Below are 21,612 nucleotides of genomic sequence, written 5' to 3'. Positions count from 1 at the left end.
ATGACGTGACATAAAATTTAAAACCTCCTTATTGGAAACCTAAAACATCACAAGACTTAATGTAACCCATTTCTTTCATAAAAAAGATTTTTAAAGTACCCCACAAAAGAAATATAAAACAACACGAGTGCTAGAAGAATATTACATTAACGTTAAAGATAGAATAGGGCAAATGCATTTGCAGTTGAAACTGAAGTTTGGTACTTATTCAGATATTATTTACATTGCCAATTTTTAGCTGAGATTCTAAAGGAACTGAGAGAGAAAATGGAATTCAAGTTTTGTCAGAAGTGGGATTCGAACCCACGCCTCCAGGAGAGACTGCGGCCTTAACGCAGCGCCTTAGACCACTCGGCCATCCTGACCCCATGCTGCTTATCATCTAAAGGGTGAGAAATATATTAGGAACCACAAAATGCACAGAGCTTAGGCCAATAGTGGCTAGAGCAAGAAAAAAACTCACTGCACTCTTCCAAGAAGACAATCCTATAAGCCACTGCGAGGGAAATGATCATATTTCTCAAGAAAAAAAGTAGAGTAAACACAGGACTGTCAGAAGTGGGATTTGAACCCACACCTCCAGAGGAGACTGCGACCTGAACGCAGCACCTTAGACAAACCGGCCATCCTGACTTGCTTTCCCAGCTTCTTCCAGAGGCCAGACAGCCATGCAGGTGAGGTACTGAAAAGGAATGCCCTCAATTTATTTATCCTATTATATGCACTTCCAACAGATCTTTGAACAATCTGTACAGAGCAGGACCTATGGAGAACTCTTTAGAACTTTGAGGCGAACAAAGAGAAAGTGCTATTCACCAGCCACTTGAACGGCTCAAAGCTGCTTTGAAATTGAGACAATAGCCACCTCTTGGCTGGCTAAAGCAATTTCAACAAGGGATCTCAAAGTCACAACATAGGGTGGAGTATGCAAATTTAAGCAGCCCCTGATCAAAGCCCTGAGGAAATTGCTGTAAGTGTGCTGGAGTCCAGTTGTCTACCAGATGAATGGCATTCTTCCAAATTTGCAGGGCCCGTCTGGCCAGGGCATACAAGAGCATGACTCTTCCAGATGACCTCTTACATGGGTCCTATGCTCATTTGGTAAGGATTGCGCTTTGTCAGCAAGACGTTATAGAACCTAAATATATGAGAAACCCCATCTCTCTTGACAAGAGGAGAACGGAATAACGTGCCAAGTGAAGACCAACAGATGCAACTTCCATCAGATGTTAACCTGATAAAGGAGATTAAATCTCCAAAAGGCATGTCATAAGTGGGATTTGAACCCACGCCTCCAAAGGAGACTGTGGCCTAAACACAGCGCCTTAGACCTCTCGGCCATCCTGACAGTATAGGCTTTTAAGAAATGAATAAAAGTTACTCAGAAACGTCTACCTCCATGCAAGCCTGAAATAATTTAAACCTTCAAACACAAGGTGCAACTTTATGCACAGGACAATAAACACAGAAGAACACATACGAAAGCACTTTATTTCACAGGTATACAGTTTTCATGCTTTTAGAACACCACATACCTCTCACCAGCTATTTAGGGTCCTGTATCCGACTGACAACATTTCCTTGCCTGCGACCTCTCTCTCTACACAAACAACTACAGCACAGGAAGTAGGATAGCAATAGGTGGGGCAGTTTATGCAAATTTATGCTGCCAATGTGCCTTGCAGATTCATGCAGGATTTCTAGATCCTTGCTGGATACAAGAGAGTAGGCCTTGTTCCAGATAAACTATCCCTAGCAGGGAAAGTCTGAGCACAGGCACTCTTTTGCTCTTTAGCCCCTGGCCTGGGACTCACCCTCACTTGCTGAGGCGTGAAATTCTGCATACCAACTTTGCACAGAAGGTATGTTTGTGGTTGTTTGGGGATGGGTGGGAGGTCAAGAGCAGGGAAAAGCAGGTCTCCTTCACTACTAGACTCCTCTTCTATACCTCCCTGCCGTTCACTCACTCTGTCTTTGATTCATTCTCTCCTTCCACAACACTCCTTCTCACTCACTCGCTCTATCACTTGTATTTTTGCCCTTGCTCTGCATTCTATAGTGGAAACATCTCTTGAATGAAGCATCTGAAAATGACGTGACATAAAATTTAAAACCTCCTTATTGGAAACCTAAAACATCACAAGACTTAATGTAACCCATTTCTTTCATAAAAAGGATTTTTAAAGTACCCCACAAAAGACATATAAAACACCACGAGTGCTAGAAGAATATTACATTAACGTTAAAGATAGAATAGGGCAAATGCATTTGCAGTTGAAACTGAAGTTTGGTACTTATTCAGATATTATTTACATTGCCAATTTTTAGCTGATATTCTAAAGGAACTGAGAGAGAAAATGGAATTCAAGTTTTGTCAGAAGTGGGATTCGAACCCACGCCTCCAGGAGAGACTGCGGCCTTAACGCAGTGCCTTAGACCACTCGGCCATCCTGACCCCATGCTGCTTTTTCATCTAAAGGGTGAGAAAGATATTAGGAACCAAAAAATGCACAGAGCTTAGGCCAATAGTGGCTAGAGCAAGAAAAAAACTCACTGCACTCTTCCAAGAAGACAATCCTATAAGCCACTGCGAGGGAAATGATCATATTTCTCAAGAAAAAAAATTAGAGTAAACACAGGACTGCCAGAAGTGGGATTTGAACCCACGCCTCCAGAGGAGACTGCGACCTGAACGCAGCGCCTTAGACCACTCGGCCATCCTGACTTGCTTTCTCAACATCTTCCAGAGGCCAGACAGCCATGCAGGTGAGGTACTGAAAAGGAATGCCCTCAATTTATTTATCCTATTATATGCACTTCCAACAGATCTTTGAACAATCTGTACAGAGCAGGACCTATGGAGAACTCTTTAGAACTTTGAGGCGAACAAAGAGAAAGTGCTATTCACCAGCCACTTGAACGGCTCAAAGCTGCTTTGAAATTGAGACAATAGCCACCTCTTGGCTGGCTAAAGCAATTTCAACAAGGGATCTCAAAGTCACAACATTGGGTGGAGTATGCAAATTTAAGCAGCCCCTGATCAAAGCCCTAAGGAAATTGCTGTAAGTGTGCTGGAGTCCAGTTGTCTACCAGATGCATGGCATTCTTCCAAATTTGCAGGGCCCGTCTGGCCAGGGCATACAAGAGCATGACTCTTCCAGTTGACCTCTTACATGGGTCCTATGCTCATTTGGTAAGGATTGCGCTTTGTCAGCAAGACGTTATAGAACCTAAATATATGAGAAACCCCATCTCTCTTGACAAGAGGAGAACGGAATAACGTGCCAGGTGAAGACCAACAGATGCAACTTCCATCAGATGTTAACCTGATAAAGGAGATTAAATCTCCAAAAGGCATGTCAGAAGTGGGATTCGAACCCACGCCTCCAAAGAAGACTGTGACCTAAACACAGTGCCTTAGACCTCTCGGCCATCCTGACAGTATAGGCTTTTAAGAAATGAATAAAAGTTACTCAGAAACGTCTACCTCCATGCAAGCCTGAAATAATTTAAACCTTCAAACACAAGGTGCAACTTTATGCACAGGACAATAAACACAGAAGAACACATACGAAAGCACTTTATTTCACAGGTATACAGTTTTCATGCTTTTAGAACACCACATACCTCTCACCAGCTATTTAGGGTCCTGTATCCGACTCACAACATTTCCTTGCCTGCGACCTCTCTCTCTACACAAACAACTACAGCACAGGAAGTAGGAAGGCAATAGGTGGGGCAGTTTATGCAAATTTATGCTGCCAATGTGCCATGCAGATTCATGCAGGATTTCTAGATCCTTGCTGGATACAAGAGAGAAGGACTTGTTCCAGATAAACTATCCCTAGCAGGGAAAGTCTGAGCACAGGCACTCTTTTGCTCTTTAGCCCCTGGCCTGGGACTCACCCTCACTTGCTGAGGCGTGAAATTCTGCATACCAACTTTGCACAGAAGGTATGCTTGTGGTTGTTTGGGGATGGGTGGGAGGTCAAGAGCAGGGAAAAGCAGGTCTCCTTCACTACTAGACTCCTCTTCTATGCCTCCCTGCCATTCACTCACTCTGTCTTTGTTTCATTCTCTCCTTCCACAACACTCCTTCTCACTCACTCGCTCTATCACTTGTATTTTTGCCCTTGCTCTGCATTCTATAGTGGAAACAGCTCTTGAATGAAGCATCTGAAAATGACGTGACATAAAATTTTAAACCTCCTTATTGGAAACCTAAAACATCACAAGACTTAATGTAACCCATTTCTTTCATAAAAAAGATTTTTAAAGTACCCCACAAAAGAAATATAAAACAACACGAGTGCTAGAAGAATATTACATTAACGTTAAAGATAGAATAGGGCAAATGCATTTGCAGTTGAAACTGAAGTTTGGTACTTATTCAGATATTATTTACATTGCCACTTTTTAGCTGAGATTCTAAAGGAACTGAGAGAGAAAATGGAATTCAAGTTTTGTCAGAAGTGGGATTCGAACCCACGCCTCCAGGAGAGACTGCGGCCTTAACGCAGCGCCTTAGACCACTCGGCCATCCTGACCCCATGCTGCTTATCATCTAAAGGGTGAGAAATATATTAGGAACCACAAAATGCACAGAGCTTAGGCCAATAGTGGCTAGAGCAAGAAAAAAACTCACTGCACTCTTCCAAGAAGACAATCCTATAAGCCACTGCGAGGGAAATGATCATATTTCTCAAGAAAAAAAGTAGAGTAAACACAGGACTGTCAGAAGTGGGATTTGAACCCACACCTCCAGAGGAGACTGCGACCTGAACGCAGCGCCTTAGACAAACCGGCCATCCTGACTTGCTTTCCCAGCTTCTTCCAGAGGCCAGACAGCCATGCAGGTGAGGTACTGAAAAGGAATGCCCTCAATTTATTTATCCTATTATATGCACTTCCAACAGATCTTTGAACAATCTGTACAGAGCAGGACCTATGGAGAACTCTTTAGAACTTTGAGGCGAACAAAGAGAAAGTGCTATTCACCAGCCACTTGAACGGCTCAAAGCTGCTTTGAAATTGAGACAATAGCCACCTCTTGGCTGGCTAAAGCAATTTCAACAAGGGATCTCAAAGTCACAACATAGGGTGGAGTATGCAAATTTAAGCAGCCCCTGATCAAAGCCCTGAGGAAATTGCTGTAAGTGTGCTGGAGTCCAGTTGTCTACCAGATGAATGGCATTCTTCCAAATTTGCAGGGCCCGTCTGGCCAGGGCATACAAGAGCATGACTCTTCCAGATGACCTCTTACATGGGTCCTATGCTCATTTGGTAAGGATTGCGCTTTGTCAGCAAGACGTTATAGAACCTAAATATATGAGAAACCCCATCTCTCTTGACAAGAGGAGAACGGAATAACGTGCCAAGTGAAGACCAACAGATGCAACTTCCATCAGATGTTAACCTGATAAAGGAGATTAAATCTCCAAAAGGCATGTCAGAAGTGGGATTTGAACCCACGCCTCCAAAGGAGACTGTGGCCTAAACACAGCGCCTTAGACCTCTCGGCCATCCTGACAGTATAGGCTTTTAAGAAATGAATAAAAGTTACTCAGAAACGTCTACCTCCATGCAAGCCTGAAATAATTTAAACCTTCAAACACAAGGTGCAACTTTATGCACAGGACAATAAACACAGAAGAACACATACGAAAGCACTTTATTTCACAGGTATACAGTTTTCATGCTTTTAGAACACCACATACCTCTCACCAGCTATTTAGGGTCCTGTATCCGACTGACAACATTTCCTTGCCTGCGACCTCTCTCTCTACACAAACAACTACAGCACAGGAAGTAGGATAGCAATAGGTGGGGCAGTTTATGCAAATTTATGCTGCCAATGTGCCTTGCAGATTCATGCAGGATTTCTAGATCCTTGCTGGATACAAGAGAGTAGGCCTTGTTCCAGATAAACTATCCCTAGCAGGGAAAGTCTGAGCACAGGCACTCTTTTGCTCTTTAGCCCCTGGCCTGGGACTCACCCTCACTTGCTGAGGCGTGAAATTCTGCATACCAACTTTGCACAGAAGGTATGTTTGTGGTTGTTTGGGGATGGGTGGGAGGTCAAGAGCAGGGAAAAGCAGGTCTCCTTCACTACTAGACTCCTCTTCTATACCTCCCTGCCGTTCACTCACTCTGTCTTTGATTCATTCTCTCCTTCCACAACACTCCTTCTCACTCACTCGCTCTATCACTTGTATTTTTGCCCTTGCTCTGCATTCTATAGTGGAAACATCTCTTGAATGAAGCATCTGAAAATGACGTGACATAAAATTTAAAACCTCCTTATTAGAAACCTAAAACATCACAAGACTTAATGTAACCCATTTCTTTCATAAAAAGGATTTTTAAAGTACCCCACAAAAGACATATAAAACACCACGAGTGCTAGAAGAATATTACATTAACGTTAAAGATAGAATAGGGCAAATGCATTTGCAGTTGAAACTGAAGTTTGGTACTTATTCAGATATTATTTACATTGCCAATTTTTAGCTGATATTCTAAAGGAACTGAGAGAGAAAATGGAATTCAAGTTTTGTCAGAAGTGGGATTCGAACCCACGCCTCCAGGAGAGACTGCAGCCTTAACGCAGTGCCTTAGACCACTCGGCCATCCTGACCCCATGCTGCTTTTTCATCTAAAGGGTGAGAAAGATATTAGGAACCAAAAAATGCACAGAGCTTAGGCCAATAGTGGCTAGAGCAAGAAAAAAACTCACTGCACTCTTCCAAGAAGACAATCCTATAAGCCACTGCGAGGGAAATGATCATATTTCTCAAGAAAAAAAATTAGAGTAAACACAGGACTGCAAGAAGTGGGATTTGAACCCACGCCTCCAGAGGAGACTGCGACCTGAACGCAGCGCCTTAGACCACTCGGCCATCCTGACTTGCTTTCTCAACATCTTCCAGAGGCCAGACAGCCATGCAGGTGAGGTACTGAAAAGGAATGCCCTCATTTTATTTATCCTATTATATGCACTTCCAACAGATCTTTGAACAATCTGTACAGAGCAGGACCTATGGAGAACTCTTTAGAACTTTGAGGCGAACAAAGAGAAAGTGCTATTCACCAGCCACTTGAACGGCTCAAAGCTGCTTTGAAATTGAGACAATAGCCACCTCTTGGCTGGCTAAAGCAATTTCAACAAGGGATCTCAAAGTCACAACATTGGGTGGAGTATGCAAATTTAAGCAGCCCCTGATCAAAGCCCTAAGGAAATTGCTGTAAGTGTGCTGGAGTCCAGTTGTCTACCAGATGCATGGCATTCTTCCAAATTTGCAGGGCCCGTCTGGCCAGGGCATACAAGAGCATGACTCTTCCAGTTGACCTCTTACATGGGTCCTATGCTCATTTGGTAAGGATTGCGCTTTGTCAGCAAGACGTTATAGAACCTAAATATATGAGAAACCCCATCTCTCTTGACAAGAGGAGAACGGAATAACGTGCCAGGTGAAGACCAACAGATGCAACTTCCATCAGATGTTAACCTGATAAAGGAGATTAAATCTCCAAAAGGCATGTCAGAAGTGGGATTCGAACCCACGCCTCCAAAGAAGACTGTGACCTAAACACAGTGCCTTAGACCTCTCGGCCATCCTGACAGTATAGGCTTTTAAGAAATGAATAAAAGTTACTCAGAAACGTCTACCTCCATGCAAGCCTGAAATAATTTAAACCTTCAAACACAAGGTGCAACTTTATGCACAGGACAATAAACACAGAAGAACACATACGAAAGCACTTTATTTCACAGGTATACAGTTTTCATGCTTTTAGAACACCACATACCTCTCACCAGCTATTTAGGGTCCTGTATCCGACTCACAACATTTCCTTGCCTGCGACCTCTCTCTCTACACAAACAACTACAGCACAGGAAGTAGGAAGGCAATAGGTGGGGCAGTTTATGCAAATTTATGCTGCCAATGTGCCATGCAGATTCATGCAGGATTTCTAGATCCTTGCTGGATACAAGAGAGAAGGACTTGTTCCAGATAAACTATCCCTAGCAGGGAAAGTCTGAGCACAGGCACTCTTTTGCTCTTTAGCCCCTGGCCTGGGACTCACCCTCACTTGCTGAGGCGTGAAATTCTGCATACCAACTTTGCACAGAAGGTATGCTTGTGGTTGTTTGGGGATGGGTGGGAGGTCAAGAGCAGGGAAAAGCAGGTCTCCTTCACTACTAGACTCCTCTTCTATGCCTCCCTGCCATTCACTCACTCTGTCTTTGTTTCATTCTCTCCTTCCACAACACTCCTTCTCACTCACTCGCTCTATCACTTGTATTTTTGCCCTTGCTCTGCATTCTATAGTGGAAACAGCTCTTGAATGAAGCATCTGAAAATGACGTGACATAAAATTTTAAACCTCCTTATTGGAAACCTAAAACATCACAAGACTTAATGTAACCCATTTCTTTCATAAAAAAGATTTTTAAAGTACCCCACAAAAGAAATATAAAACACCACGAGTGCTAGAAGAATATTACATTAACGTTAAAGATAGAATAGGGCAAATGCATTTGCAGTTGAAACTGAAGTTTGGTACTTATTCAGATATTATTTACATTGCCAATTTTTAGCCGAGATTCTAAAGGAACTGAGAGAGAAAATGGAATTCAAGTTTTGTCAGAAGTGGGATTTGAACCCACGCCTCCAGGAGAGACTGATGCCTTAACGCAGCGCCTTAGACCACTCGGCCATCCTGACCCCATGCTGCTTATCATCTAAAGGGTGAGGAATATATTAGGAACCAAAAAATGCACAGAGCTTAGGCCAATAGTGGCTAGAGCAAGAAAAAAACTCACTGCACTCTTCCAAGAAGACAATCCTATAAGCCACTGCGAGGGAAATGATCATATTTCTCAAGAAAAAAAGTAGAGTAAACACAGGACTGTCAGAAGTGGGATTTGAACCCACACCTCCAGAGGAGACTGCGACCTGAACGCAGCGCCTTAGACAAACCGGCCATCCTGACTTGCTTTCCCAGCTTCTTCCAGAGGCCAGACAGCCATGCAGGTGAGGTACTGAAAAGGAATGCCCTCAATTTATTTATCCTATTATATGCACTTCCAACAGATCTTTGAACAATCTGTACAGAGCAGGACCTATGGAGAACTCTTTAGAACTTTGAGGCGAACAAAGAGAAAGTGCTATTCACCAGCCACTTGAACGGCTCAAAGCTGCTTTGAAATTGAGACAATAGCCACCTCTTGGCTGGCTAAAGCAATTTCAACAAGGGATCTCAAAGTCACAACATAGGGTGGAGTATGCAAATTTAAGCAGCCCCTGATCAAAGCCCTGAGGAAATTGCTGTAAGTGTGCTGGAGTCCAGTTGTCTACCAGATGAATGGCATTCTTCCAAATTTGCAGGGCCCGTCTGGCCAGGGCATACAAGAGCATGACTCTTCCAGATGACCTCTTACATGGGTCCTATGCTCATTTGGTAAGGATTGCGCTTTGTCAGCAAGACGTTATAGAACCTAAATATATGAGAAACCCCATCTCTCTTGACAAGAGGAGAACGGAATAACGTGCCAAGTGAAGACCAACAGATGCAACTTCCATCAGATGTTAACCTGATAAAGGAGATTAAATCTCCAAAAGGCATGTCAGAAGTGGGATTTGAACCCACGCCTCCAAAGGAGACTGTGGCCTAAACACAGCGCCTTAGACCTCTCGGCCATCCTGACAGTATAGGCTTTTAAGAAATGAATAAAAGTTACTCAGAAACGTCTACCTCCATGCAAGCCTGAAATAATTTAAACCTTCAAACACAAGGTGCAACTTTATGCACAGGACAATAAACACAGAAGAACACATACGAAAGCACTTTATTTCACAGGTATACAGTTTTCATGCTTTTAGAACACCACATACCTCTCACCAGCTATTTAGGGTCCTGTATCCGACTGACAACATTTCTTTGCCTGCGACCTCTCTCTCTACACAAACAACTACAGCACAACAAGTAGGAAGGCAATAGGTGGGGCAGTTTATGCAAATTTATGCTGCCAATGTGCCTTGCAGATTCATGCAGTATTTCTAGATCCTTGCTGGATACAAGAGAGTAGGCCTTGTTCCAGATAAACTATCCCTAGCAGGGAAAGTCTGAGCACAGGCACTCTTTTGCTCTTTAGCATCTGGCCTGGGACTCACCCTCACTTGCTGAGGCGTGAAATTCTGCATACCAACTTTGCACAGAAGGTATGTTTGTGGTTGTTTGGGGATGGGTGGGAGGTCAAGAGCAGGGAAAAGCAGGTCTCCTTCACTACTAGACTCCTCTTCTATGCCTCCCTGCCGTTCACTCACTCTGTCTTTGATTCATTCTCTCCTTCCACAACACTCCTTCTCACTCACTCGCTCTATCACTTGTATTTTTGCCCTTGCTCTGCATTCTATAGTGGAAACATCTCTTGAATGAAGCATCTGAAAATGACGTGACATAAAATTTAAAACCTCCTTATTGGAAACCTAAAACATCACAAGACTTAATGTAACCCATTTCTTTCATAAAAAAGATTTTTAAAGTACCCCACAAAAGACATATAAAACACCACGAGTGCTAGAAGAATATTACATTAACGTTAACGATAGAATAGGGCAAATGCATTTGCAGTTGAAACTGAAGTTTGGTACTTATTCAGATATTATTTACATTGCCAATTTTTAGCTGATATTCTAAAGGAACTGATAGAGAAAATGGAATTCAAGTTTTGTCAGAAGTGGGATTTGAACACACGCCTCCAGGAGAGACTGCGGCCTTAACGCAGCGCCTTAGACCACTCGGCCATCCTGACCCCATGCTGCTTTGTCATCTAAAGGGTGAGAAAGATATTAGGAACCAAAAAATGCACAGAGCTTAGGCCAATAGTGGCTAGAGCAAGAAAAAAACTCACTGCACTCTTCCAAGAAGACAATCCTATAAGCCACTGCGAGGGAAATGATCATATTTCTCAAGAAAAAAAATTAGAGTAAACACAGGACTGTCAGAAGTGGGATTTGAACCCACGCCTCCAGAGGAGACTGCGACCTGAACGCAGCGCCTTAGACCACTCGGCCATCCTGACTTGCTTTCTCAACATCTTCCAGAGGCCAGACAGCCATGCAGGTGAGGTACTGAAAAGGAATGCCCTCAATTTATTTATCCTATTATATGCACTTCCAACAGATCTTTGAACAATCTGTACAGAGCAGGACCTATGGAGAACTCTTTAGAACTTTGAGGCGAACAAAGAGAAAGTGCTATTCACCAGCCACTTGAACGGCTCAAAGCTGCTTTGAAATTGAGACAATAGCCACCTCTTGGCTGGCTAAAGCAATTTCAACAAGGGATCTCAAAGTCACAACATAGGGTGGAGTATGCAAATTTAAGCAGCCCCTGATCAAAGCCCTAAGGAAATTGCTGTAAGTGTGCTGGAGTCCAGTTGTCTACCAGATGCATGGCATTCTTCCAAATTTGCAGGGCCCGTCTGGCCAGGGCATACAAGAGCATGACTCTTCCAGTTGACCTCTTACATGGGTCCTATGCTCATTTGGTAAGGATTGCGCTTTGTCAGCAAGACGTTATAGAACCTAAATATATGAGAAACCCCATCTCTCTTGACAAGAGGAGAACGGAATAACGTGCCAGGTGAAGACCAACAGATGCAACTTCCATCAGATGTTAACCTGATAAAGGAGATTAAATCTCCAAAAGGCATGTCAGAAGTGGGATTCGAACCCACGCCTCCAAAGAAGACTGTGGCCTAAACACAGTGCCTTAGACCTCTCGGCCATCCTGACAGTATAGGCTTTTAAGAAATGAATAAAAGTTACTCAGAAACGTCTACCTCCATGCAAGCCTGAAATAATTTAAACCTTCAAACACAAGGTGCAACTTTATGCACAGGACAATAAACACAGAAGAACACATACGAAAGCACTTTATTTCACAGGTATACAGTTTTCATGCTTTTAGAACACCACATACCTCTCACCAGCTATTTAGGGTCCTGTATCCGACTCACAACATTTCCTTGCCTGCGACCTCTCTCTCTACACAAACAACTACAGCACAGGAAGTAGGAAGGCAATAGGTGGGGCAGTTTATGCAAATTTATGCTGCCAATGTGCCATGCAGATTCATGCAGGATTTCTAGATCCTTGCTGGATACAAGAGAGAAGGACTTGTTCCAGATAAACTATCCCTAGCAGGGAAAGTCTGAGCACAGGCACTCTTTTGCTCTTTAGCCCCTGGCCTGGGACTCACCCTCACTTGCTGAGGCGTGAAATTCTGCATACCAACTTTGCACAGAAGGTATGCTTGTGGTTGTTTGGGGATGGGTGGGAGGTCAAGAGCAGGGAAAAGCAGGTCTCCTTCACTACTAGACTCCTCTTCTATGCCTCCCTGCCATTCACTCACTCTGTCTTTGTTTCATTCTCTCCTTCCACAACACTCCTTCTCACTCACTCGCTCTATCACTTGTATTTTTGCCCTTGCTCTGCATTCTATAGTGGAAACAGCTCTTGAATGAAGCATCTGAAAATTACGTGACATAAAATTTTAAACCTCCTTATTGGAAACCTAAAACATCACAAGACTTAATGTAACCCATTTCTTTCATAAAAAAGATTTTTAAAGTACCCCACAAAAGAAATATAAAACACCACGAGTGCTAGAAGAATATTACATTAACGTTAAAGATAGAATAGGGCAAATGCATTTGCAGTTGAAACTGAAGTTTGGTACTTATTCAGATATTATTTACATTGCCAATTTTTAGCTGAGATTCTAAAGGAACTGAGAGAATAAATGGAATTCAAGTTTTGTCAGAAGTGGGATTCGAACCCACGCCTCCAGGAGAGACTGCGGCCTTAACGCAGCGCCTTAGACCACTCGGCCATCCTGACCCCATGCTGCTTTTTCATCTAAAGGGTGAGAAATATATTAGGAACCAAAAAATGCACAGAGCTTAGGCCAATAGTGGCTAGAGCAAGAAAAAAACTCACTGCACTCTTCCAAGAAGACAATCCTATAAGCCACTGCGAGGGAAATGATCATATTTCTCAAGAAAAAAAGTAGAGTAAACACAGGACTGTCAGAAGTGGGATTTGAACCCACCCCTCCAGAGGAGACTGCGACCTGAACGCAGCGCCTTAGACCACTCGGCCATCCTGACTTGCTTTCCCAGCTTCTTCCAGAGGCCAGACAGCCATGCAGGTGAGGTACTGAAAAGGAATGCCCTCAATTTATTTATCCTATTATATGCACTTCCAACAGATCTTTGAACAATCTGTACAGAGCAGGACCTATGGAGAACTCTTTAGAACTTTGAGGCGAACAAAGAGAAAGTGCTATTCACCAGCCACTTGAACGGCTCAAAGCTGCTTTGAAATTGAGACAATAGCCACCTCTTGGCTGGCTAAAGCAATTTCAACAAGGGATCTCAAAGTCACAACATAGGGTGGAGTATGCAAATTTAAGCAGCCCCTGATCAAAGCCCTGAGGAAATTGCTGTAAGTGTGCTGGAGTCCAGTTGTCTACCAGATGAATGGCATTCTTCCAAATTTGCAGGGCCCGTCTGGCCAGGGCATACAAGAGCATGACTCTTCCAGATGACCTCTTACATGGGTCCTATGCTCATTTGGTAAGGATTGCGCTTTGTCAGCAAGACGTTATAGAACCTAAATATATGAGAAACCCCATCTCTCTTGACAAGAGGAGAACAGAATAACGTGCCAAGTGAAGACCAACAGATGCAACTTCCATCAGATGTTAACCTGATAAAGGAGATTAAATCTCCAAAAGGCATGTCAGAAGTGGGATTCGAACCCACGCCTCCAAAGGAGACTGTGGCCTAAACACAGCGTCTTAGACCTCTCGGCCATCCTGACAGTATAGGCTTTTAAGAAATGAATAAAAGGTACTCAGAAACGTCTACCTCCATGCAAGCCTGAAATAATTTAAACCTTCAAACACAAGGTGCAACTTTATGCACAGGACAATAAACACAGAAGAACACATACGAAAGCACTTTATTTCACAGGTATACAGTTTTCATGCTTTTAGAACACCACATACCTCTCACCAGCTATTTAGGGTCCTGTATCCGACTGACAACATTTCCTTGCCTGCGACCTCTCTCTCTACACAAACAACTACAGCACAGGAAGTAGGAAGGCAATAGGTGGGGCAGTTTATGCAAATTTATGCTGCCAATGTGCCTTGCAGATTCATGCAGTATTTCTAGATCCTTGCTGGATACAAGAGAGTAGGCCTTGTTCCAGATAAACTATCCCTAGCAGGGAAAGTCTGAGCACAGGCACTCTTTTGCTCTTTAGCATCTGGCCTGGGACTCACCCTCACTTGCTGAGGCGTGAAATTCTGCATACCAACTTTGCACAGAAGGTATGTTTGTGGTTGTTTGGGGATGGGTGGGAGGTCAAGAGCAGGGAAAAGCAGGTCTCCTTCACTACTAGACTCCTCTTCTATGCCTCCCTGCCGTTCACTCACTCTGTCTTTGATTCATTCTCTCCTTCCACAACACTCCTTCTCACTCACTCGCTCTATCACTTGTATTTTTGCCCTTGCTCTGCATTCTATAGTGGAAACATCTCTTGAATGAAGCATCTGAAAATGACGTGACATAAAATTTAAAACCTCCTTATTGGAAACCTAAAACATCACAAGACTTAATGTAACCCATTTCTTTCATAAAAAAGATTTTTAAAGTACCCCACAAAAGACATATAAAACACCACGAGTGCTAGAAGAATATTACATTAACGTTAACGATAGAATAGGGCAAATGCATTTGCAGTTGAAACTGAAGTTTGGTACTTATTCAGATATTATTTACATTGCCAATTTTTAGCTGATATTCTAAAGGAACTGAGAGAGAAAATGGAATTCAAGTTTTGTCAGAAGTGGGATTCGAACACACGCCTCCAGGAGAGACTGCGGCCTTAACGCAGCGCCTTAGACCACTCGGCCATCCTGACCCCATGCTGCTTTGTCATCTAAAGGGTGAGAAAGATATTAGGAACCAAAAAATGCACAGAGCTTAGGCCAATAGTGGCTAGAGCAAGAAAAAAACTCACTGCACTCTTCCAAGAAGACAATCCTATAAGCCACTGCGAGGGAAATGATCATATTTCTCAAGAAAAAAAATTAGAGTAAACACAGGACTGTCAGAAGTGGGATTTGAACCCACGCCTCCAGAGGAGACTGCGACCTGAACGCAGCGCCTTAGACCACTCGGCCATCCTGACTTGCTTTCTCAACATCTTCCAGAGGCCAGACAGCCATGCAGGTGAGGTACTGAAAAGGAATGCCCTCAATTTATTTATCCTATTATATGCACTTCCAACAGATCTTTGAACAATCTGTACAGAGCAGGACCTATGGAGAACTCTTTAGAACTTTGAGGCGAACAAAGAGAAAGTGCTATTCACCAGCCACTTGAACGGCTCAAAGCTGCTTTGAAATTGAGACAATAGCCACCTCTTGGCTGGCTAAAGCAATTTCAACAAGGGATCTCAAAGTCACAACATAGGGTGGAGTATGCAAATTTAAGCAGCCCCTGATCAAAGCCCTAAGGAAATTGCTGTAAGTGTGCTGGAGTCCAGTTGTCTACCAGATGCATGGCATTCTTCCAAATTTGCAGGGCCCGTCTGGCCAGGGCATACAAGAGCATGACTCTTCCAGTTGACCTCTTACATGGGTCCTATGCTCATTTGGTAAGGATTGCGCTTTGTCAGCAAGACGTTATAGAACCTAAATATATGAGAAACCCCATCTCTCTTGACAAGAGGAGAACGGAATAACGTGCCAGGTGAAGACCAACAGATGCAACTTCCATCAGATGTTAACCTGATAAAGGAGATTAAATCTCCAAAAGGCATGTCAGAAGTGGGATTCGAACCCACGCCTCCAAAGAAGACTGTGGCCTAAACACAGTGCCTTAGACCTCTCGGCCATCCTGACAGTATAGGCTTTTAAGAAATGAATAAAAGTTACTCAGAAACGTCTACCTCCATGCAAGCCTGAAATAATTTAAACCTTCAAACACAAGGTGCAACTTTATGCACAGGACAATAAACACAGAAGAACACATACGAAAGCACTTTATTTCACAGGTATACAGTTTTCATGCTTTTAGAACACCACATACCTCTCACCAGCTATTTAGGGTCCTGTATCCGACTCACAACATTTCCTTGCCTGCGACCTCTCTCTCTACACAAACAACTACAGCACAGGAAGTAGGAAGGCAATAGGTGGGGCAGTTTATGCAAATTTATGCTGCCAATGTGCCATGCAGATTCATGCAGGATTTCTAGATCCTTGCTGGATACAAGAGAGAAGGACTTGTTCCAGATAAACTATCCCTAGCAGGGAAAGTCTGAGCACAGGCACTCTTTTGCTCTTTAGCCCCTGGCCTGGGACTCACCCTCACTTGCTGAGGCGTGAAATTCTGCATACCAACTTTGCACAGAAGGTATGCTTGTGGTTGTTTGGGGATGGGTGGGAGGTCAAGAGCAGGGAAAAGCAGGTCTCCTTCACTACTAGACTCCTCTTCTATGCCTCCCTGCCATTCACTCACTCTGTCTTTGTTTCATTCTCTCCTTCCACAACACTCCTTCTCACTCACTCGCTCTATCACTTGTATTTTTGCCCTTGCTCTGCATTCTATAGTGGAAACAGCTCTTGAATGAAGCATCTGAAAATTACGTGACATAAAATTTTAAACCTCCTTATTGGAAACCTAAAACATCACAAGACTTAATGTAACCCATTTCTTTCATAAAAAAGATTTTTAAAGTACCCCACAAAAGAAATATAAAACACCACGAGTGCTAGAAGAATATTACATTAACGTTAAAGATAGAATAGGGCAAATGCATTTGCAGTTGAAACTGAAGTTTGGTACTTATTCAGATATTATTTACATTGCCAATTTTTAGCTGAGATTCTAAAGGAACTGAGAGAATAAATGGAATTCAAGTTTTGTCAGAAGTGGGATTCGAACCCACGCCTCCAGGAGAGACTGCGGCCTTAACGCAGCGCCTTAGACCACTCGGCCATCCTGACCCCATGCTGCTTTTTCATCTAAAGGGTGAGAAATATATTAGGAACCAAAAAATGCACAGAGCTTAGGCCAATAGTGGCTAGAGCAAGAAAAAAACTCACTGCACTCTTCCAAGAAGACAATCCTATAAGCCACTGCGAGGGAAATGATCATATTTCTCAAGAAAAAAAGTAGAGTAAACACAGGACTGTCAGAAGTGGGATTTGAACCCACCCCTCCAGAGGAGACTGCGACCTGAACGCAGCGCCTTAGACCACTCGGCCATCCTGACTTGCTTTCCCAGCTTCTTCCAGAGGCCAGACAGCCATGCAGGTGAGGTACTGAAAAGGAATGCCCTCAATTTATTTATCCTATTATATGCACTTCCAACAGATCTTTGAACAATCTGTACAGAGCAGGACCTATGGAGAACTCTTTAGAACTTTGAGGCGAACAAAGAGAAAGTGCTATTCACCAGCCACTTGAACGGCTCAAAGCTGCTTTGAAATTGAGACAATAGCCACCTCTTGGCTGGCTAAAGCAATTTCAACAAGGGATCTCAAAGTCACAACATAGGGTGGAGTATGCAAATTTAAGCAGCCCCTGATCAAAGCCCTGAGGAAATTGCTGTAAGTGTGCTGGAGTCCAGTTGTCTACCAGATGAATGGCATTCTTCCAAATTTGCAGGGCCCGTCTGGCCAGGGCATACAAGAGCATGACTCTTCCAGATGACCTCTTACATGGGTCCTATGCTCATTTGGTAAGGATTGCGCTTTGTCAGCAAGACGTTATAGAACCTAAATATATGAGAAACCCCATCTCTCTTGACAAGAGGAGAACAGAATAACGTGCCAAGTGAAGACCAACAGATGCAACTTCCATCAGATGTTAACCTGATAAAGGAGATTAAATCTCCAAAAGGCATGTCAGAAGTGGGATTCGAACCCACGCCTCCAAAGGAGACTGTGGCATAAACACAGCGTCTTAGACCTCTCGGCCATCCTGACAGTATAGGCTTTTAAGAAATGAATAAAAGGTACTCAGAAACGTCTACCTCCATGCAAGCCTGAAATAATTTAAACCTTCAAACACAAGGTGCAACTTTATGCACAGGACAATAAACACAGAAGAACACATACGAAAGCACTTTATTTCACAGGTATACAGTTTTCATGCTTTTAGAACACCACATACCTCTCACCAGCTATTTAGGGTCCTGTATCCGACTCACAACATTTCCTTGCCTGCGACCTCTCTCTCTACACAAACAACTACAGCACAGGAAGTAGGAAGGCAATAGGTGGGGCAGTTTATGCAAATTTATGCTGCCAATGTGCCTTGCAGATTCATGCAGGATTTCTAGATCCTTGCTGGATACAAGAGAGTAGGCCTTGTTCCAGATAAACTATCCCTAGCAGGGAAAGTCTGAGCACAGGCACTCTTTTGCTCTTTAGCCCCTGGCCTGGGACTCACCCTCACTTGCTGAGGCGTGAAATTCTGCATACCAACTTTGCACAGAAGGTATGTTTGTGGTTGTTTGGGGATGGGTGGGAGGTCAAGAGCAGGGAAAAGCAGGTCTCCTTCACTACTAGACTCCTCTTCTATGCCTCCCTGCCGTTCACTCACTCTGTCTTTGTTTCATTCTCTCCTTCCACAACACTCCTTCTCACTCACTCGCTCTATTGAGGAAATATGAATTTTTATGGTCAATTGTGTCCCCTATCTAGACCCCAACGGCTCCATGTACATGCTACAAGTACATGTATGTTCCCTCCACTTCAAGCTATGAAGACGCAAATACAATTGTGTCCAACGTTAATATGTCCTCTTTCAGATCTGCCATGAATGGGTCAGATATTCCGTTCCTAAGTATGCCTTGCCACCGTCTTTATATGGTATACTTTTCACGTTTTCCAGCTCTGGCAAGGTAGGCCCTGAATTCTGCCATCGAGCTTTTCCTGCTTCTGCCTCTGAATGCTCCAGCCTGGACCTGCATCTGTATCCATGAACTTTGTCTTACTTCCTGCGCGGCCAACGGTGCCTAGCCCGGCCTGTTGCCTGCCAAAACTGTATTCAGCCTTCAAGTTATCTGCTCCGCTCCTCAAGAAATGCATTCCTGTCTAGTAGCTTAGGTAAACATCCCTCCAGCTGCAGAGCAAAGGGCCCGGCCTTACTGTCCCCGTGCAAGTAATTCATGACTTTCGTTACCATGGTAGGCCCATGCCCCCTCGCATCTCATGTAGACACTTAGACGCTTGTACACGCACTAGCAGTCAGTATAGAATAGGCTCTGTCCGAAAAGACCTTTCCTTCCAGATAATATAGTTCCTTAAACACAAGATATTAGATACGATTTGGGACTAGGTTGTCCTGACATCCCAGACTTTTGTCTCCTCATGTAGGGCTAAATGTCAAGTTCCCTTCACCCTCTAGTTACACGTCAATCACACGTCATGCGGCTGCGCGCGCATCTCTGCCATATATTTTTGCTGACTTTGCAGGATTCTCTTATGGATCCACCCACTTGTGTCATCATCATAATGACGTTTTTAGTATACGCCTTTATGCACGCCTATTGTAACGCCTTTTTCATTACGTATGTGTATTCTTATCAGCTGTTACGCCTCCTGCATCTGTCTTTACTGTAATGCATTTACTATATATATTATAACCTGTCAATAATGTATTGCTGATCCCTTCCTGAACCTTCGTGGTGACGGAACTCGATTGCCTGGTTCGAACCATCATCATTCCTTTGTAAGGAATAAATTCCCTATTATACCCTCGAATACCACGGATTCTGCCTCTTATTTTTACTGAGTTATTCGTATTGTATTTTACCGCATAAATTAAGTCTAGGTAATTTAAATTTACCACATAATTGGCGCCCGAATAGGGACACCTCTCACACCCCACGCGCCGGAGGTGCGTTGCAGACCCGGTCTCCTGCCACAGCCGGACGGACAATTACGCGTACCCGCAGGATTTCCTGTATCTCCCTCAGGCCAACGGGGGTGACTGAGGCTGCGATCAACACCCAGACGAGGCGGTGAGGAGTGCGGAGAATCCCGACCAGAGCCTAGCTGAGAGAGCAAGATCCGAGGTATACAGAGGCCCACCAGATTCCGAAGTTCCGAAGTATCTAAGTCACGAGCCGAGTCCAGTCCAGTTTGGTCTAGTCCAGTCCAGACTTCCGAGGCCTTCCGTTCCATGCTTCCCGGTGAGTACCGTTGCTGGGGACGCATCTAGACGTGCACATTAGTTTGTGCCGGTCGAGACGGGTTTGGGTACACAGACCTGGTCTGCACTGTTTTAGCAGTGTATCTGTACTGTTTAGCAGTACATACAGTATATTTAGTATTATGCAGTTAACGAGTTTTATTTTAATTATTATTGTACGTTCTAAAATGTTGTGATATGTTTTAAATGTCGTGGTATGAGTGATTGTTCGATCTTCATTATTGTGCTTTTTGTAATTATTGTGTTCAAGACCGAGTAAGAATTAAGTAGCAAGGTTCAAGATGCCGTTATTTTCAAAATTAAGACAGATAAAAACTAGGAAAGGGATACTCGAGGAAGCTGTTCCCATCCCACCTAGGGACACTCCAGGGTACTTTATGTACCATAAACATGGCCTAGATGCCGTATTATATCTTGATCTATGGGTGGACTACACCAAGGATTTAGCAGAGAGTCAGAGATGGCCCGCTACTGGAACATGGGATGCAGATTGCATCATGAGAGTAGAAGAAGCATTATGGAAAAAGAAAGCCAGACAGTCACAGAAAGATGCCATTGAACTATGGCGTAAAGAATCGCATAGACGCACAGAGAAAGCGCTCAGAAAGGAAGAGAAAAGTAGGGAAGATTCAGAAAAGGCCCGAGAAAACATATTAATTGACGAAGGTACCCGAGTAAAAACAGAACAAGTAGACCGACAACGAAACACTCTTATGAATGGTATGTATCCTCTTCTGGCCGAGGGTTTGCCTAAGGCCACTTTGGAGGTACCAAAAGATCTGCCACCTCCATTACTCCCGATTAAAGTACATCCCAAGACCGCAAAGGACATTTTCCTCTCTTCCTATTTAGATGATGCAGCCCCCGAATATGCTAATGGTGCGCAGCCACGCACACCACCTGTTAATGACGCTCAACCCCAAGATCAGCTGCACCCACCTCCGCAGCAACAAAGTCCTCCTCACGTTCTAAACATTCCATCTGTTTCTACAGTCCTTTCTGCACCCACACTCTCTACCCTACACCCCACAAATCCTTTTGGACTTGGCACCTCAGGAGGTGCGACAGGAGGTTTTTCCACGCCACCACCAGCAACTAGATTGACTTATAGGGATTTAGCACACCAACGTACACCCCAAAGAGCTAATGACAATATATTAAATGAGCCTCTTACAGATTGTAGATATGATCCAGTGCCAGGTAAACACGACAGAATGTTGCTATCTTCAGTACGTTTACGACGAGCTGCAAACTATTTAATGACGTTACCAGGAATGGTTGAACATCTAGACAAAATATAT

General features: G+C 43.7%; 17 non-coding genes across 17 annotated transcripts; all 17 read right to left on the bottom strand.

Moving 5' to 3' along the window:
* Nucleotides 1-282: 282 nt before the first annotated feature.
* On the bottom strand, nt 283-365 carry TRNAL-AAG (transfer RNA leucine (anticodon AAG)). The gene has a single exon. It is a non-coding gene; the product is annotated as a tRNA-Leu (tRNA).
* Nucleotides 366-2,372: 2,007 nt separating this feature from the next.
* Nucleotides 2,373-2,455, bottom strand: TRNAL-AAG (transfer RNA leucine (anticodon AAG)). Its single transcript has one exon. It is a non-coding gene; the product is annotated as a tRNA-Leu (tRNA).
* A 187-nt stretch (nt 2,456-2,642) lies between these two features.
* TRNAL-CAG (transfer RNA leucine (anticodon CAG)) lies at nt 2,643-2,725 on the bottom strand. The gene has a single exon. It is a non-coding gene; the product is annotated as a tRNA-Leu (tRNA).
* A 632-nt stretch (nt 2,726-3,357) lies between these two features.
* TRNAL-UAG (transfer RNA leucine (anticodon UAG)) lies at nt 3,358-3,440 on the bottom strand. The gene has a single exon. It is a non-coding gene; the product is annotated as a tRNA-Leu (tRNA).
* Nucleotides 3,441-4,464: 1,024 nt separating this feature from the next.
* On the bottom strand, nt 4,465-4,547 carry TRNAL-AAG (transfer RNA leucine (anticodon AAG)). The gene has a single exon. It is a non-coding gene; the product is annotated as a tRNA-Leu (tRNA).
* Nucleotides 4,548-5,447: 900 nt separating this feature from the next.
* On the bottom strand, nt 5,448-5,530 carry TRNAL-UAG (transfer RNA leucine (anticodon UAG)). The gene has a single exon. It is a non-coding gene; the product is annotated as a tRNA-Leu (tRNA).
* Nucleotides 5,531-6,554: 1,024 nt separating this feature from the next.
* On the bottom strand, nt 6,555-6,637 carry TRNAL-AAG (transfer RNA leucine (anticodon AAG)). Its single transcript has one exon. It is a non-coding gene; the product is annotated as a tRNA-Leu (tRNA).
* Nucleotides 6,638-7,539: 902 nt separating this feature from the next.
* On the bottom strand, nt 7,540-7,622 carry TRNAL-UAG (transfer RNA leucine (anticodon UAG)). Its single transcript has one exon. It is a non-coding gene; the product is annotated as a tRNA-Leu (tRNA).
* Nucleotides 7,623-9,629: 2,007 nt separating this feature from the next.
* Nucleotides 9,630-9,712, bottom strand: TRNAL-UAG (transfer RNA leucine (anticodon UAG)). The gene has a single exon. It is a non-coding gene; the product is annotated as a tRNA-Leu (tRNA).
* A 1,294-nt stretch (nt 9,713-11,006) lies between these two features.
* Nucleotides 11,007-11,089, bottom strand: TRNAL-CAG (transfer RNA leucine (anticodon CAG)). Its single transcript has one exon. It is a non-coding gene; the product is annotated as a tRNA-Leu (tRNA).
* Nucleotides 11,090-11,721: 632 nt separating this feature from the next.
* TRNAL-UAG (transfer RNA leucine (anticodon UAG)) lies at nt 11,722-11,804 on the bottom strand. The gene has a single exon. It is a non-coding gene; the product is annotated as a tRNA-Leu (tRNA).
* Nucleotides 11,805-12,828: 1,024 nt separating this feature from the next.
* Nucleotides 12,829-12,911, bottom strand: TRNAL-AAG (transfer RNA leucine (anticodon AAG)). Its single transcript has one exon. It is a non-coding gene; the product is annotated as a tRNA-Leu (tRNA).
* A 186-nt stretch (nt 12,912-13,097) lies between these two features.
* TRNAL-CAG (transfer RNA leucine (anticodon CAG)) lies at nt 13,098-13,180 on the bottom strand. The gene has a single exon. It is a non-coding gene; the product is annotated as a tRNA-Leu (tRNA).
* Nucleotides 13,181-15,189: 2,009 nt separating this feature from the next.
* On the bottom strand, nt 15,190-15,272 carry TRNAL-CAG (transfer RNA leucine (anticodon CAG)). The gene has a single exon. It is a non-coding gene; the product is annotated as a tRNA-Leu (tRNA).
* A 632-nt stretch (nt 15,273-15,904) lies between these two features.
* Nucleotides 15,905-15,987, bottom strand: TRNAL-UAG (transfer RNA leucine (anticodon UAG)). Its single transcript has one exon. It is a non-coding gene; the product is annotated as a tRNA-Leu (tRNA).
* Nucleotides 15,988-17,011: 1,024 nt separating this feature from the next.
* TRNAL-AAG (transfer RNA leucine (anticodon AAG)) lies at nt 17,012-17,094 on the bottom strand. Its single transcript has one exon. It is a non-coding gene; the product is annotated as a tRNA-Leu (tRNA).
* Nucleotides 17,095-17,280: 186 nt separating this feature from the next.
* On the bottom strand, nt 17,281-17,363 carry TRNAL-CAG (transfer RNA leucine (anticodon CAG)). Its single transcript has one exon. It is a non-coding gene; the product is annotated as a tRNA-Leu (tRNA).
* Nucleotides 17,364-21,612: the final 4,249 nt, after the last annotated feature.

Source organism: Triturus cristatus, unplaced genomic scaffold (assembly GCF_964204655.1).
Source record: "Triturus cristatus unplaced genomic scaffold, aTriCri1.1 SCAFFOLD_262, whole genome shotgun sequence".
NCBI classification, from domain to species: Eukaryota; Metazoa; Chordata; class Amphibia; order Caudata; family Salamandridae; genus Triturus; species Triturus cristatus.
Note: the sequence above shows the minus strand (reverse complement) of the source record. Positions and strands in the feature narration are given on the sequence as shown.